At 44.6% G+C, this 17,031-nt stretch overlaps 1 pseudogene; it reads left to right on the top strand.

Moving 5' to 3' along the window:
• Positions 1–3,043: 3,043 nt before the first annotated feature.
• Positions 3,044–16,399, top strand: LOC136319746 (histone-lysine N-methyltransferase PRDM9 pseudogene; annotated as a pseudogene).
• The last annotated feature ends 632 nt before the right edge of the window (positions 16,400–17,031 follow it).

Below are 17,031 nucleotides of genomic sequence, written 5' to 3'. Positions count from 1 at the left end.
TCTAGTTTAGAGGAAGGTATTCATTACTTAAGCAGATCATATAACCCATATTCTTATGGAGGAGTAATTGCAGACACAGTGAAACAATTGATTTTAGAAATATTTAACTATGATTTTTCTATTTTTTGAGAAGTGCACAGTGTCAGGATACCTAAACCAAGGATAGTCTAAACCAGTGTCAGCAAACTGTGGCTCATGAGCCACATGTGGTTCTTGGGCCCCTTGAGTGAGGCTCTTTCACAAAATACCTCATGTGGGCACTACCTCAATAAGGAATGTACCTACCTATATAGTTTAAGTTTAAAAAATTTGGCTCTCAATAGAAATTTAATTCATTGTACTGTTGATATTTGGCTCTGTTGACTAATGAGTTTGCCAACCTATGGCCTAAACTGTGAGGGCAGCAAGTTATCCCAGCCTCCCTTCTAATTAGAACTGAGTTCTAAAGCCTGCAGAGCAATGATCATGGGCCACTTCCCTGAGGGGCTCTTTTATCAAGGTAACAAAATGTGAATAAGCTATTATTGTTCTTTATGATTTTGCTAAGACAAAGAGACCTCCAAGTCTGGCCAGTTGGCTCAGTGGTAGAGCATCAGCCTGGCCTGTGGAAGTCCAGTGTTTAATTCCAAGCCAGGGCACACAGAAACACTCATCTTCTTCTCTATCCTTCTCCCTCTTCTTTTTCTCTATCTCTCTCTTCCCCTCCCGCAGCCAAGGCTCTATTAAAGCAAAGTTGGCCCCAGCACTGAGAATGGCTCCATGGCCTCTGCTTCTGGCACTAGAATGTCTCCAGTTGCAATGGAGCAACACCCCAGATGGGAAGAGCATTGTCTCCAGGTGGGCATGCCAGGTGGATCCCGGTTGGGCACATGCAGAAGACTCTCTGTCTGACTCCCCGCTTCTCACTTTGGTGGGTGAGAAGAGACCTCCAGGTTTTATAAAAACCTGGGTGAGGCATCAAATGCTACCTAAATAAATTTTAAGGAGTATGGAGAAAATCCTTTCAAGAAAAGATGAACTTGGGCTGAGTATTGAATGATATGAACTAATTTAGACACTGATTTGAACATCAAGAAACCAGTTCTGTGATATAAAACAGGACTTGAGTTAGTTTGGAAAAGCTAGAGGTCACTGGGTTTTATGGCCAATTAGTGTGAATGTTATGTTTGGAATTGGCTTTGGAAAATGGTATTGGGCAGGATGAGCACCATAACCAGGACTTGTAGATAGGAAGTTGTATGACATCATGAGAGGCTCAGACATTGAAAAGAAGGTTCTCCAGGAGCACTGGGGGAGTGGTTGACATCAGAGCCTCAGTGTCAGGTGCAGAGCTGGACATAGATCTGAAGGTACTAGGAACTCATTGCCTGTGTGTTTATTTTCTTTCACCTGCCATAATCCCAGGTATGTGAACTGTGCCCAGGGATGATGAAGAGCAGAACCTGGTGGCATTTCAGTATTGCAGGCAGATTTTTTACAAAACCTGCTGAGTCATCAGGCCAGACTGTGAGCTGCTAGTCTGGTATGGTGACAAGTATGGCCAGATGCTGGGAATCAAGTGGGACAGCAAGTGAAAGAGTGACCTCGCAGCAGCTAGAGGTGAGCACAACCATTCTTCAAAATGGAAAGGAAGGAGAGAACTCACCTTAGAAATGTTCATGGTACACTCTAAAGTTAGTAAGATTTCTTATCAGATGCTTCAGAAATAAAGGATTCATTTTATATGGCTTTGATTCTTAGGAAAAATCTTTATATTTGTTACTTTTTATTTATTTTTAAGTGAGAGCAATGAAGATATACAGATTCCTTCATTTGCCTTGACCAGGATCCATGCAGCAACTCCAGTCTGAGGTCCACGCTCAGACTAGCCAATCTATCCTCAGCACCTTAGGTCAACACTTGAACCAACTGAGCTATCAGGCTGATGCTCAAACCAATTGAGCCACTGGCTGTGGGAGGGAAAGAGAGACAGAAGGGGAAGAGGGAGGGAAAGAAATGCAGATAGTCGCTTTTCATGTGTGCCCTGACCGGGGATTTAACCAGGGACTTTCACATGCTGAACACTTTGTCCACTAAGCAAACCGGCCAGGGCCTGTTTTCTGAGGGCCACTCCTGTCTAGCATACAGGGTAAGAGCAGAGGTCAGAGAGATGCCCAGCAGCCTGGAAATGCAGTGCTCTGATCCAAACTGAGACACTGGGGACCTTCCTGAGTGAGGGGAGAATACACTTCAGTAGGAAATCCTCTCAGAGATTACTTCATCTCCACGTGAGAGAGGATGGTGGATTAGCTGGAGAGGGATGGGAGACAGGCATGTAGGAAGTATGGCTGGGGGCCCTGGCAGGTTAGCTCAGTCAGTAGAGCACCATCCTGTAATACCAAGGTTGAGCCTGGGTCAGGGCACATACAATAAATGATCAATAACTGCATGTCTAGGAAGAACAATTAAAAAATGCTTCTCTCTCTCTATCTTCTTCTTCCTCCTCCTCCTCCTCCTCCTCCTCCTCTCTTTGTCTCTCTAAAATCAATCAATTTTTAAAAGGTATGTTTGGGGAAATATTTTGAAACAGAGGAGTTCACATTGTATATGAAATGGGCTGACACTGAATAAAATCAACCATGAGTATTTGGTGTGAGGTTTGAGGAAGGACATATTTTTATTTTATCATCTGTGGGAAACTATGAGTGGAGCAATTCCTAGTTGGGGCCAGTGGTCTTTCTAAATAACCATTAAAAGCTACATGTATATAGAAAAGGTCAGCATTGTCCCACCCCTACAAGGGGTGAAACAGCCCCTGATGCTACTTGACAGTCCCTCATCTGGCAGTGCATAGAAAAGACCCTTGATATGGGCTTTCTGGATTTCTAAACAAGATATAATACATAAAAATGAGAATAGAAAGCAGACTGTAAAGAAACACTTTGTGGGAGACAGAGATTACACTGTCAACCCCATAAGAATGACTTGTGGGACAAGTCTTAACGAAACATATGGTCCAGGCAGCCTTGTCAACATCTGTCCTGACCAAAATTTTCTCTTTCAGCAGAATCACAGCCAGAGATACACCCATGTCCCTTCTGCTCTCTGGCCTTCTCCAGTCAGAAGTTCCTCAGACAACATGTGAGTCACAATCACCCCTCTCATATTCTCCCAGGAACATCTACAAGAAAAGAGCTCCAATCAGAGGATCCCTGCCCAGAGGATCCAGATCAGCAGCAGCAACATACTGATACACACAGCTGGGATGACAAAGCTGAAGGTCAAGAGGTCAAAGCAGAGTCCAAACCTTTGCTTAAAAGGACCAGGTTGAAGAGAATTTCAAGGGCCTTTTTCAAACCTCCCAAAGGACACATGGGAAGCTCTAGTGAGCAAGAGAGAATGATGCAGGAAGTGCCCAGCAGAGGCCAGAAAGTGAATTCAGTGGACACAGAAAAACTGTCTATGAGAGTAGTAATGTCAAGAATTGTACCTGTCAAGTATGGAGAGTGTGGGCAAGGCTTTGATGATGGGTCACATCTCCTCAGACACCAGAGGACACACTCACAGGAGAAACCCTATGTTTGCATGGAGTGTGAGCGAGGCTTTTCACAGAAGTCAAATATTCTCGCACACCAGAGAACACACTCAGGGGAGAAGCCATATGTTTGCAGGGAGTGTGAGCGAGGCTTTTCACAGAAGTCAACTCTCCTCATACACCAGAGGACACACTCAGGGGAGAAGCCCTATGTTTGCAGGGAGTGTGAGCAAGGCTTTTCACTGAAGTCAACTCTCCTCATGCACCAGAGGACACACTCAGGGGAGAAGCCATATGTTTGCAAGGAGTGTGAACGAGGTTTTTCACAGAAGTCAAATCTTCTCGCACACCAGAGAACACACTCAGGGGAGAAGCCATATGTTTGCAGGGAGTGTGAGCGAGGCTTTTCACAGAAGTCAACTCTCCTCATACACCAGAGGACACACTCAGGGGAGAAGCCCTATGTTTGCAGGGAGTGTGAGCGAGGCTTTTCACAGAAGTCAACTCTCCTCATACACCAGAGAACACACTCAGGGGAGAAGCCATATGTTTGCAGGGAGTGTGAGCGAGGCTTTTCACTGAAGTCAACTCTCCTCACACACCAGAGGACACACTCAGGGGAGAAGCCCTATGTTTGCAAGGAGTGTGAGCGAGGCTTTTCACAGAAGTCAAATCTTCTTACACACCAGAGGACACACTCAGGGAAGAAGCTGTATGTTTGCAGGGAGTGTGAGCAAGGTTTTACACAGAAGTCAACTCTCCTCACACCAAAGGACACTCAGGGGAGAAGCCCTCTGCAGGAAGTGTGAGTGAGGCTTTACATGGAAGTCAGTTCTCCTCAGACACCAGAGGACACTCAGGGGAGAAGCCCTCTGTTTGCAAGGAGGGTGAGTGAGTCATTAGCATTAAATTACATCTCCACAGCCATAGCTGTTACACAGGTCATACCCCACCTCTGAGGGGACTTCAGAGGAAGTCTACTGACCCCTTACCCTCTCAAGATTGTAATTAGTACAGAAGTAACTGGTTAAACAAGTTCTTCACTTTGATGACAAGTGATGAGCTTGACAAACAGTACCTTAAGTGCTATGGGAATGTCAACACCAATCTCCTCCATGGGCTCTTGGCCTACAGTTCTAACAAATCTTCTCTCCATAAAACTATGAAACCCACATATCTCATTACCTCATTCCCCTGTTACTGAAACCAGAGAGTTCCCTGAGGGCCACAGAGAACTCACACTGTGAGACACAGAAGCTCAACCCCTGGAAACGTGGAAGGCTGGACTCAGTCTACTTAGGTTACTGCCCAAGGAGAGGGATTTGAGATAGACTTACCAGGAAAAGGGATTTTTTTTTACTCCCAGGGAGTGGAGACTTCTCTCCTAGTAGGCTCACCAACCTCCTCCCTTGGCTTCTCTTGGCTCCTGTCCTGGTTTCCTCTGACCTCTGTAGAATCAGAGGTGAAAGCCAGGGAGGACATGTGCATGTGCATGTCCGTGTGCCTGGGTCAGTCTGGGTACCTGGTCTCCCTCACTCTCTCCTCACTGCCCCATTAAGGTGAGAATCTCATGGTGTATACCACATGGACTTCAGATAATTTCACAGTGGGTTTGAGTCTCAGCTCTGCCCTCACCAGCTGTGCGACCTAAGGCAACATTCTCAACTTCTCTGCCTATTTTTTTATCTGTAAAATAGAAATGATGCCTGACCAGGCAGTGGTGCAGTGCATAGAGCATTGGACTGGGATGGAGAAGACCCAGGTTCAAAACCCCAAGGTTTCTGGCTTGAGCACAGGCTCACCAGCTTGAGTACAGGATTGCTGGCTTGAAGTCCAAGGTCGCTGGCTTGAGCAAGTTATCACTCGCTCTGCTGTACCCTCCAGTCAAGGCACATATGAGAGAGCAATCAATGAACAACTAAGGTTCCCCAACAAAGAATTGATGCTTCTCATTTCTCTCTCTTCCTATCTGTCACTATAGGTCCCTCTTTCTGTCTCTCTCACCAAAAATAATAATAATAATAATTGCTTCTCTCTCTCCACACTCTAAAATGAATAAAATAAACAAATAAAAAGACTGGAATTGCCTGATCAAGGCATATATGGAAGTAGATGCTTTCTGCTTCTCCCCCTTCTCTCTCTCTCTCCCTCCCTCCCTCCCTCTGCTCTCTGAAATGAATTTTAAAAAAATAAATAAATAAAATAGAAATTGCTACACTGTCAGTCTGTAGGATTGGAGATCTTCATTCCAAACGTTTGGAGTAATTTTGCCTCAGATAAACTCCTTAAAAAGTCCCAGATTTCATGTTTCTAATTTCAACAAGACCAAGTACCTAACCTTGTAAAAATAAGCTCTGCCTGATATATCGTTAGGAAATGGCAAATTCAGACTACTATAGTATGGCACTCACATCTGTTAGAACTGCTAAACTCCAAATATGACAGCACCAATGTTCTCATGCATTCATTAATTCTTAGATGTCCCCTGACTGAGGATTGAGCCTATGACCTTGGTGTATCAGAATGATGCTCTAACTAACTGAGCTACCGGGCCAGGGCATAACCATGAGTTTCATCCAACTATCTCATTTAGGGATAGAAAATTCCTTTTTCAGAACCAATAGATTACCACACACAAAACAAATCAGTACAGAGATATAAAACTTACTTAACATAAGCAGGTAAGTGGATCAACTGAGGAAGGAGGGGCAGGCCCCTTCTTCCCTGAGAAGGAAAAAACAAGAAGAATGCAAGGGAAGGGAGCCTGCAGGGGTAACTGAGTCAGCCAGTTATAGATTAACTACTTCCTAGAGTTCTCTGAAAGGGTGCCTGGGGCCACTTGCTACACTGAGCAAAGAACATAGAACTCATCTGAAAATCCCTTCCCTTTTTCTTAAAAGCTTTTTTAATTTTTTTACAGAGACAGAGATAGCTAGGGACAGACAGGAATGCAGAGAGATGAGGTGCATCAATCATCAGTTTTTTGTTGTGGCACTTTAGTTGTTCATTGATTGCTTTCTCATATATGCCTTGACCGTGGGGCTACAGTAGACCAAGTAACCCCTTGCTCAAGCCAGCGACATTGGGTCTAAGCTGGTGAGCTTTGCTCAAACCAGATGAGCCCGTGCTCAAGCTGACGACCTCGGGGTCCCAAACCTGGGTCTGCCACACCCCAGTCAGATGCTCTATCCACTGCGCCACCACCTGGTCAGGTTCTTCTCAAAAGCTTTTAAGAAACAATGTTTATATTCCTCAATTAAATATTCAAACACTTATCCTCCAATTCTACCTAAGTTCACCCTTTCATCCTGGAGTCATGGGAGTGACATACACCTCTAGACAAAGGGATCACGAGCCCCTTGCATTAAAACCTATATTCTATAAAAGGTATATAAGATGTAAGAAATCTAACTTTGGGGAGCACGTGTTTGGTTGCCTCTTTGGGGGGTCATGCTGATCCACCAGCTAAATAAATCCTACTTCCTTCATCAAGTTGTCTGGGCATTTTTGTCCTCCTTTGATTCCTGCAATACAACCACTGGCAGTTAATGCACTGTACCCACCCCTGTTCCTCCTGACTGCCACCAAGGTGTTGTTCCCAAGACCTAAGAGCAGAGACACAGATGGACACATTTGAAAGGGACCACATTGCACTATAAAGCAAGTGACAACAAACTTCAAAGATTTGAAATTATATAACCCGTTTTCTCCTCTCATGACAGTTGACCTTGAAATCATTAGTAACAGATAAACCAGGAAGTCCTTACATTTACACTTACAAACTCAATTTTAGATAACCTGTAACATATATTGCAATTGGAATTCTAAAATAATTTTAACTGAAATATAATAATTTTAAAAACATTTTGGTGCCCAGACCAGATGGCTCAGTGCATTGAGTGTCCTCTTTGTGAGCCAAGGTTGTGGGTTTCATCATACATTTCAGCACCTAAGAGAAATGACCAAGAAGTTAACAACTAAATGGAACAACTAATTGAAAAAATAAGTTCATGCTCCTCTCTCTCTTTCTCTCTCTCTCATATCAATATAAAAAATGTAAAACCCAATGGAAAAAGTTGTGATAGACCTGCAACATGCCTAGTGCATTTCTCTTAACAGAAAGGAAGAAAAAGAAAAGAATAAACAAAAAACCTCAGATCTCTCTTAGGATCATTTTTCTATATTTCACCTAGGAAGGACTACCTTTTTTTTTTTTTATAATCAACAATCTCAATTCTGCACCTCACAGTGTTTTCTTCTCATTTCTGACTCCCATGGTTCTTCTCCTACAATGAAATCATTTCCTTCTCACTTCCCCAAAACATCTGACCAGCAATGCCTTGGGGAAACTTCTCCTAAACCTGAACCAGAGTGCTGAGGGGACAATGGACATCTCAGAACACAATGAATTTCTCTAATGTGCAATCAAGCCTATGAATATTGAAGCCTTCTATCAGATTAGACTAAATAGAATGTTGAGACATTTTGCTGGAGCAGAATAGAATCTCCCATTCACTTTGCTCTTTCCCCATCCATATCTAGCTTCCTGCCTACATAAACACAACTACTATTGAACAGACACCAGAGAACTTAGACAGAATCAGGGCCCTGTGCACCCTAGATGACTTAAGCTGAGCACTGAACAAACCCCCAAACCAAAAAGAAAACTCGGCACCGAACACCAAACACTGGTCTACAGACCCAACCAAGACTAGGAAACACCAATGCCAGAGATTGACACGGCATCTTGGCCACTAAAGTCCATACATCATGCCCTAGAACTGGAGCTGCTCATGGGCCCCACACTGGAAACTGAGACATGAGGCTATATGCAAAGGGACCCCTGACCCCAGGTGCACAGCAGAATATGAATTTAACCACAAACCCTGGAGACAGACTTCTGATATGTAACCAAGACCCCATAACCAAACTTCAGATATTGAGCCAAATGACAGACCCCACCTGCTAAATGACAGATGCAGGAGCTGAACCAGATGCTCACAATGCAAACACAGCCAGGACTCCATAAAGGGCATCTCATGACTCCCTAAGTCCAAGCAGTGAGCTTCAAAACATATTTTACTACCAATGTAAATGTAGAATAGAGAAATATCACTAGCAGCACTACCACATTCTACCAAACCCCACAAAAATAAACCAAGTAACTGACAGGGAACAGAAATAAAGCTTACCTTAGCCAACACATGTCCATCATCTCAGCTGCAGGACTCTTCAGGACTTAGTGTCCCAACCATTCATGTCTGGCTCATCAACACTGTGGGGGATAAAATAAAAAAATGTTCTTATACTTTGAAAGTTCTAGCAGCTGGGCTAATAATCAGTAAAATAACAAGGGATAGTCAATGTATAATAAATGCTCAAGGGGAACTGATATTCCCAAGAATACAAGACAATGGGGTCATACTGGGTGTATGAAACATTTCAAAAAACTTCCAAGCAGTCATTAACCCCTCAGCAGTTTAGCCAACCCGAATTGAATGACTTAGTAAGATATTTGGGCCTATCAAAGAAAGCAGCTGAGTTATTAGCCTTCAGGCTTCAAGAAAAGAATGCACTTCACTGGTCAGCTAATGTATCCCATTTCAGGAAGTGTAAACAAATTTTTGTGGACTTTTTTTCCGAAGACAAACACTTTGTTTACTGTCATGATATCAGTAGTCTTCTCAGCCAGCTAGGTGTTACCACTTACAGTCCAACAGAATGGTGGCTATTTCTTGACAGCTCTAAACGGAGTCTGAAATGTGTTCTCCTACACAATGGTAATGTTTATACAGCGGTTCCAATTGGTTATTCAACTCATCTTCGAGAAGATTATAATGACATAAAAATTGTCCCCAACTTACTGAAGTATGAGGAGCATACCTGGATCATTTGTATGGATCTTAAAATGGTAAATTTCCTGCTAGGACAACAAAGAGGTTTCACGAAGTATATTTGCTTTCTGTGTTTGTGGGACAGCAAGCTCGGGACAAATACTGGACACAGAATGAGTGGCCAAAATGTGAAGCTCTGGAAGTATAGATGCAAAATATTGTGAATGAACCTGTAGTTAATCGAGACAGGATCAGCTTTCCCCCACTTCACATTAAACTTGCCTTAATGAAGCAGTTTGTTCAGGGTTTGAATAGAGAAAGTGAATGCTTTCAACATATTATTTCTGCTTTTCCTGCCTTGTCTTTCGAGAAGATAAAAGCAGGTGTATTTGATGGACCTCAAATTAGAACCCTCATACATGATGAAGAATTTGCCAGGAAGATTAATAAGGAGGAGAAAGCAGCATGGCAGTCTTTTGTGGCAGTTACAAAGAAGTTCCTTGGCAACAAAAAAGCAGAAAACTATGAACTTCTGGTTCAAAGGATGCTGCTGGCTTTCCGAGACATTGGATGTAACATGACTGTTAAGATTCACTTCCTGAACAGTCACTTTGATAAGTTTCCTGAAAATCTTGGAGCTGTTAGTGATGGTAGACTACTGCTGGAGCATCAAACGAGATTGTCCTTAACAAATAAACAAACGCAAGAGCTACAAACACAAATTTTTGCCTGAATGGAATTTAAATAAGTTTTGCATAAATTTTTGGATTAAAATTAGTGTATTTACTGCATTATATAAATTATTATATTTTCACAAAGATGAAGCCCAAGAAGACATTCTACTTCATTATGTTAAACTAAATGTTGAAAATTTTACAATAAGATGAAAACATAAAATCTTAAATTGCAAAAAAAACTGTAGCTTACAGAGAAAAACTAATATCAGATTTGAGATCAGCACACTCGAATTAGGTAAGAACAAGTGTATTTGTGGATGCATCACCCCTCACCATATATTATAAAATTAATAACTGCCTTTCTTTTATATGTAACCACAGAGTTAAGAAATGATAGATACGTGAATTCCAAACTGCCCTCTTGCTGTTCTGCTTATCTGTCAGACCTCACCCTTACTGGACTATTGCTCCTGAGACAGAGGAATTCCAAAAAGCTGACAAGCCACCCCAAGGAAGGGCTCCAGGCATACCAGGATTTTTGATTCAACATCCACATGCTCGAAGTCCCCCAAGGAGGAGCATTCCGGACATACCAGGACTTTTGCTTCAGTATCCCCTCAGGCTCTCCCAAACACTATATAACTTGCCCCTAGTCTGTAACTGGTGCTCTTCTCCCCCAGGAGAAGTGCCTGGCAGGGTTCCTTTCTTCCTTTCAATAAAGCCTGTTACTCTGGTCTTTCGGACTCCCATGGATTCCAACAATTTTTATAGAAATTTTTTACAGTAACAAGGAGAGGAATTACCTGTATAGCTCGTTAGGTCCTTAGATTGATGGGTAGTGTACTAGGAACTGGAAGAGGCTCATGGGGTGAGATTAGGTTAATATTTGGGGTGAGATAGATTAGGATACAGGTTTTTGTTTAATTAGTAGGGAGACACATATAGGTGTTGGTCCCTCACCCCTGATTGGGTGAGGCAGGCTGAGAGGTGAATAGGAAATAGGACAAAAGGTCAGTTTTGTTTTTCTGTTTCTGAGTTCCAGATAATCAGGGTGGAGGAAAGAGTTGCCCTTAGCAGCAGTGGGAGTTGTCAGGATCACGGTGTGTGGGCCTGTCCACGTGAAAGTCAGTCCTTGGGTGATGAAATGCTGGAAGTGCCTCTTGGATAGTCTTTGAACAGTTTGCTGAGTAACCTGTAAATTCTGCAAGTACTTAGAAAAAGGGTGGTTACATTTCTACACTTTGCAGTTAGAGTTTAAGTCCTAGTGATCACTGCTGTAAGGTATTTTTCCCCACCGAGAAAGAAGGAAGGGGCTGGAGCCATGAAGTGTAGAATAATAAAAAGCTTTATTGAGTACAGAGCGCATCCCGCCCAACGAGGTTCCCTGGCCCCGAGGAAAGATGGAGGCCAGGGAAGTCACAAGGATTAAACCACGTGAGGGATATTTAAAGGGTCCTTAGGGTGGGCGAGCTAATATGACATGTTGAAATCTCACCGGCTGGCAGATGGTTGCTTTTTTTCCAAAGGGCTCCTGGGAAGTTTCTTTTGGCACGCTTGGTTGTGGGCAGTCCTAGCCAAAGTTCACGGGTCTGTGTTCCCCATGTGACCATCCCCCATTATCCACTGACCTTATATTCTGACCTTTTGTGTTAAATAGAATAGGGGTGCCATTTATTCATCTGGCTATTTCCTGCTGATCAGGGGCATTTTGGGGAGAAGAGATTGACTCGTGGTGGTTTTTAGGGGTGACAGGAAGAACATCATTTTGGCAGTGACTGGAGAAACTTTGTGGATGTGGTCCTGTAAGGATTTTTTTAAAAAAGAGAGAGGAGTAACAGGGGGATTTGCAGGGTTTAGCCTTTTGGTGAGCTGGAGATGGATGGAGTCCAGTGGTTCCAACTGCCAGTGGTCCTGTATGGAGGCAAGCTTGAGGCAAAACTGCATATCAGGAGTGGTGTAAAAAGGGGAAAGAAAGGGGTCTCATCCATTCCCATAAACAAGACCTATGAGAAAACTAGAAGTCCAGGGTGTGATGGCAAAACAGAGAAGGTAGTCCTCGTGTCTACAAGAAATGAGATGGACTTACCAACTAGTTGCAGAATACCCTGGGTTCTCCGAGTCCAGGCCGTGTCCTAGAAGTTTGAGCAATGCACCCACCTGGCTGGATTGGCCTCCCATTCACATGACTTGTCCTCCACATAGAGGCACTGAGGAAAAGCCTTTTGCCCAAAAGGGCAATTGCTCTGCCAGTGACCGGACTGCTTGCAGTCAGGGCAGGGCTTATTGGGCAGCTGCAAGCAGGGGCCCTGCCAGGACCAGTGACCCTGCTTGCCATACTTAAAGCAAGCTGCTGGGATTTCTTTTTGCAGCTTGAACTTGGGCCGAGCACTTCCTGTGCCTTGCGTCTGTTGCTTTGCTGGCCTCAAGGCTGCCACAAGAGTCTGGGTTTGGAGCATTACCTTCTGCTGCATGCGGGCCTGGCGAACAGCCTTGGCCTGTTTCTACTAGTTGGGACTGTTAAAACTTTAAATACCGTGTTCACAGGTCCTGGATAGTGGTTTGGGGGTGGAGAATAAGAGAAGGGGGACTCATAGGGAGCCCGGCACCCAGATCCAGCTGGAAACACTGGAGCCAAAGGCAGGACAGGGCCAGAACTTCCTGCAAGAAAACTGGGGTTGGGCCTAGGGATCCTGCAAACTGATGTAAGAGCCAATAGTAGGTGGAGAAAGGCCTGATGGAGGAGGGACTTAAGAACACAGTGGAGAAGGGAGGGGCCCCTGGCCAGCAGGGGAGGAGAAAGAGAGAATGGGAGTGGTAAATAAGAAACAGGGTTTTGCAAAGGGAGGGAAGGGGGCTCTTGGAGAGAAGAGACCCAAGCAAAAGAGGTCCATAGAGGGCCTAGAGAGAAGTCCTGAGAGAGAGGCACCCCCAGGGGTCAGGTAGGAGGGGGAGAGAGTTGGGAGTCCGCAGAGAAGTAAAGATCAGAAGTGGAGGTTTTAGGTGAGGTTTCTCTGGCCAGAAAAAGGGCCTGCATGGTGGAACAGGTGGCACAGAGATTAAGGACGGGTGCGCAAATAATTAGAAGCCGTGAATGTAAGAGATCTCCAATCAGTTTCCAGCTTTTTTGGCGATAGTTAAATTGGTGAGGGTGTTAAAACTGAAAGTCCCTTCAGGAGGCTAATTCAGTGGGTTCTGTGGCATGGCCACAGCAGAGTAGAAGAACAGTTTCTTCTTCTTTAGGGAGGGAGATTCCTGTGCCCGCACAGCTGCCCTCAGTTCTCAGAGTGGTCAGAGTTGAGAACTGACATCCCAAAACGCAAGCTCTGGCCACGGATGGATAAGGTAAAGTGGATGTGCTCGGGAAGTCTCCATGGGCACACACACTTGGAACAGAAAGACTTCCCTGACATAGCTACGGTTTCTGGACAGGGAGTCTCGGCGGAAAGAACTCAAGGGTGGCTGGAGGCAGGGGACTTACTGTGCTGTGCACCGAAGTGGACAGAAGGTTGGAGATCCAGGATCTTTCTTGGAGGTGAAGGCAAGAGGAGTGGTCCTTGTGAACTTCAAGTCCTCCTAGGTTTCAGCACTAAAATGTAAGATATTTTTCCTTGCTGAGAAAGAAGGAAGGGACCAGAGCCACGAAGTGTGGAATAATAAAAGGCTTTATTGAGTACAGCATGCATCCTGCCTGGTAAGGTTTCTTGGCCCCGAAAAAAGATGAAGGCCAGGGAAGTCACAAGGATTAAACAGCGTGAGGGATATTTAAAGGGTCCCTAAGGTGGGCGAGCTAATATGACATGGTCAAATCTCACTGGCTAGCAGACGGTCGCTTTTTTCCAAAGGACTCCTGGAAAGTTGCTTTTGGCATGCTTGGTTGTGGGTGGTCCTAGCCAAAGTTTGCGGGTCTGGGTTCCCCACATGACCATCCCCCATTATCCACTGACCTTACAACTGCTTCTAGCTGGATTTAGCAGCAGGTCCCAGCCTACAATAGACATGAGGCATTGAGACAAGAGGAATAAAGGAGATACTACACATTAAATAAAGCAACAAATTCAGACTGTCAATACCCACAGTAGAGGTCTTTGAGAAATAAATAAAACTTAAATATTCAGGCAAGGCATAGTAGATGGTCCTTGTGTTTCCAAGAAATGAGATTAGCTTATTTGCTACATGGAAGAAATACCTTAGACTCCTGAACAATGTCCTTGGGCCCTCAGTGGCAATTCCCAGCATGCTGGCCAAGGTCAGGTCACAGGTAGCTGGAGCAGGGCTAGAAGAGTCTGATCTCTCCCTCCATGGAGCAAGGGGGCAGCTTACCTTCTTGTGTCCCTTTTTCCACAGCAAAGATGTGTAAACTGGCGGGGCCGGGTAGCCTGACAGGCTTCAGTTCAATTACCTTTTTTTCCACTCTGCAGCCTTTAAGAGTGTATGCCAAAAGCTGGTATTTCATGACTTCTTTTGGGCCTTATTTGCCCTTTCTGTTACTCTCTTGGCCATTATAGACCTTAAAAGCTATGCTCAGAAGATCTCACTGAGGGGCTTGACTAAGAGAGCAAAATTGGGAACCCAGGGTTTAAAGAAGCCTATTAGACAGAGGAAAGAAAGAATTTGATTGTGGTGGTAGGTGGTTGAAGACTGCAGAGGGTCTGAGTTCGACCTAGGATGAGACCTCAGGTGGTGAGGGTTAAGGTGATGCTCAGATAGACTACAGACTAAGAGTGAAGTTGAGCCTTAGCAGAGAAGACATAATATCCCTTCACAGTGAGGTAGTTAAGAAGGGTGGCTGTGTGTCCCTTGAGGCAGGCAGGGAGGGGCTGCAGAGGAGTAAGTTATTTACATATTGTAAGAGAGTACTAGTTTTGAGATTGCATGCTGCTAAATCCTGAGTTAGTGCCTGCCCAAACAGGTGTGGGCTGTTTTTGATCCCCTGGGGTAAGACAGACCATGTAAGTTGCTGGGCTGCATTAGTGTCTGGGTCAGTTTAAATAGAGGTAAACAGAAAGTAAGAGTCAGGTTGTAGAGGAATGGTAAGGCATCCTTGAGTCTAGGACCATGAAGTGAGTGGTGTTTGAGGGAATGTGTGACAGTAACTTGTAGAGATTAGGGACCACTGGATGGAGGGGAATCACTGCCTCGTTGATTAGGTGTAAATCTTATATGAGGATATAAGCCTGTGAAGGTTATCAAACAAGAATGATGGGGGTATTACAGGGAGAGTCTGTGGGGATGAGTAAGCTTTGATTTAGGAGGCAGGTAATTATTAGTTTAAGGCCATAGAAACACAGTTACACATTAAACAAAAACTTTACATACATATTATGAATTAAGAAATTTAAATGAGTGCACTTACTTGTTTCAATTCAAATTATACTAGAGATATTTTCTGGCAAAGAGACAAGACATATTACTTACATAGCTCAATAGACAACTCTTTTTTAAGCTTTTCAAGATGGCAGGGAGTTGCCAGCATAAAGGGGAGGAAGAGAGAAAGCAGATGGCTGGACAGTGTGAGCAGCTGAATGGAAAAGAAGGAGGGTCAGAATCTATAGGAGGAGGAGGAGGAGATTAAAGTGCTGGTGGTGGTGCCATGTGGTCAGAGGAGTTAAAAAGATTTAGAGCTCTGAGAAGAGGGGAGAGGATGAGGGGGAGAAGGGCATAGCTGTAGCCTGTGAGGAGGGGGGTTGGGGTAAGAAGAAGAGAGGCAGAGCCTGCAGTTTGTAAGAAGGGAGGAGGGGGTTAAGAACACAGTGGAGAAGGGAGAGGCCCCCGGCCAGCAGGAGAGGATAAAGAGAGACTGGTATTTGCTGGTGAATGAGAAAACAGGGTTCAGCAAAGAGTGGGGAGGGGGCTTTCTGGAGGAAAGAGACTTGAGTGAAAGAGATTTGTAGAGGGACCAGAGAGGGGTCCCGAGAGAGGGGTTGCCCCGGGGGTCAGGCAGGAAGAGAAGAGAGTTGGGAGTCTGCAGAGAAGGAAAGATTAGGAGCGAAGGTTTTAGGTGAGGTTTCTTTGGCCAAAAACAGCCTGCATGTAAAAGAACTGGTACAGAAATTAAGGACAGGAGAAAAGGGAGAAGAAAGCCTGCACATAAGGAATTTCTGATGTCCTCCTCATCCGGTGGCAAAAGCTGTCAAGGTCTATTGTAATTGAATGTCCCATTTTCAGGCCAATCAGAGTCATTGTCTAGTTCATATTGTGGCCAGGCAGTATGGCAAAAGAAAATGAGTAGAAGACAGCCCAACAGGGTTTGGTCAGATGGCTTTGACTCTGAAGAGCCCATTGTGGAGATCAGTGATCGAGAGAGGGCGTCTCCGCCTCCAATCACAATCTCAAAGGAGAAAGCTCTCCTGGGAATGTGGAGTCGTCCTGCCTAGGGGTTGTCACCACCTAAGAAGGAGCTCAAAGAGAATGTGGAGGAATTTGGCTAAGCACTTAGACTTTGGAAATGTGCTGTCCCTGGGACAGAAAAATGGCAAACCCCTCAAAATGTGAGGCTGACCGGAAAAAACCATCTGACGATGGACTAGGGACTTATGGGTTGAATTAAAGCCAACCGGGAGAGGAAAGGGAGAAACTCCTTACCTTTCTGGTCGAGCAGGGGTTCAGGACAGGGACAGATCACTGACCAATCGACCTACAATTGCTTTTCCAGGCTTCATTTGGACAGCAAAGAGGGATTGTCCAGGTAACTGGTACCCCATCCTGGGTTTCAGCACCAAATGCTGGAATCCATGAAAGTCCAAAAAGACCAGAGTAACAGGCTTTATTGAAAGGAAGAAAGGAACCCTGCTGGGCACTTCTCCAGGGAAAAGGGCTCCAGTACAAGCTAGGGGGACAAATTATAGGATAAGGGAGAATCTTGAGCAAGTGGGTGTTGAATCTAAAGTCTTGGTATGTCCAGAATGCTCTCCTCCTTGGGGCGGCTGACCAGCTTCTTGGAATTCCTCTGTCTCAGGGGCAATAGTCCAGTAAGTAAGGGTGAGGTGTGACAGATAAGCAGAACATC

This window comes from Saccopteryx bilineata, chromosome 1, assembly GCF_036850765.1.
Source record: "Saccopteryx bilineata isolate mSacBil1 chromosome 1, mSacBil1_pri_phased_curated, whole genome shotgun sequence".
Classification (NCBI taxonomy): domain Eukaryota; kingdom Metazoa; phylum Chordata; class Mammalia; order Chiroptera; family Emballonuridae; genus Saccopteryx; species Saccopteryx bilineata.
Note: the sequence above shows the minus strand (reverse complement) of the source record. Positions and strands in the feature narration are given on the sequence as shown.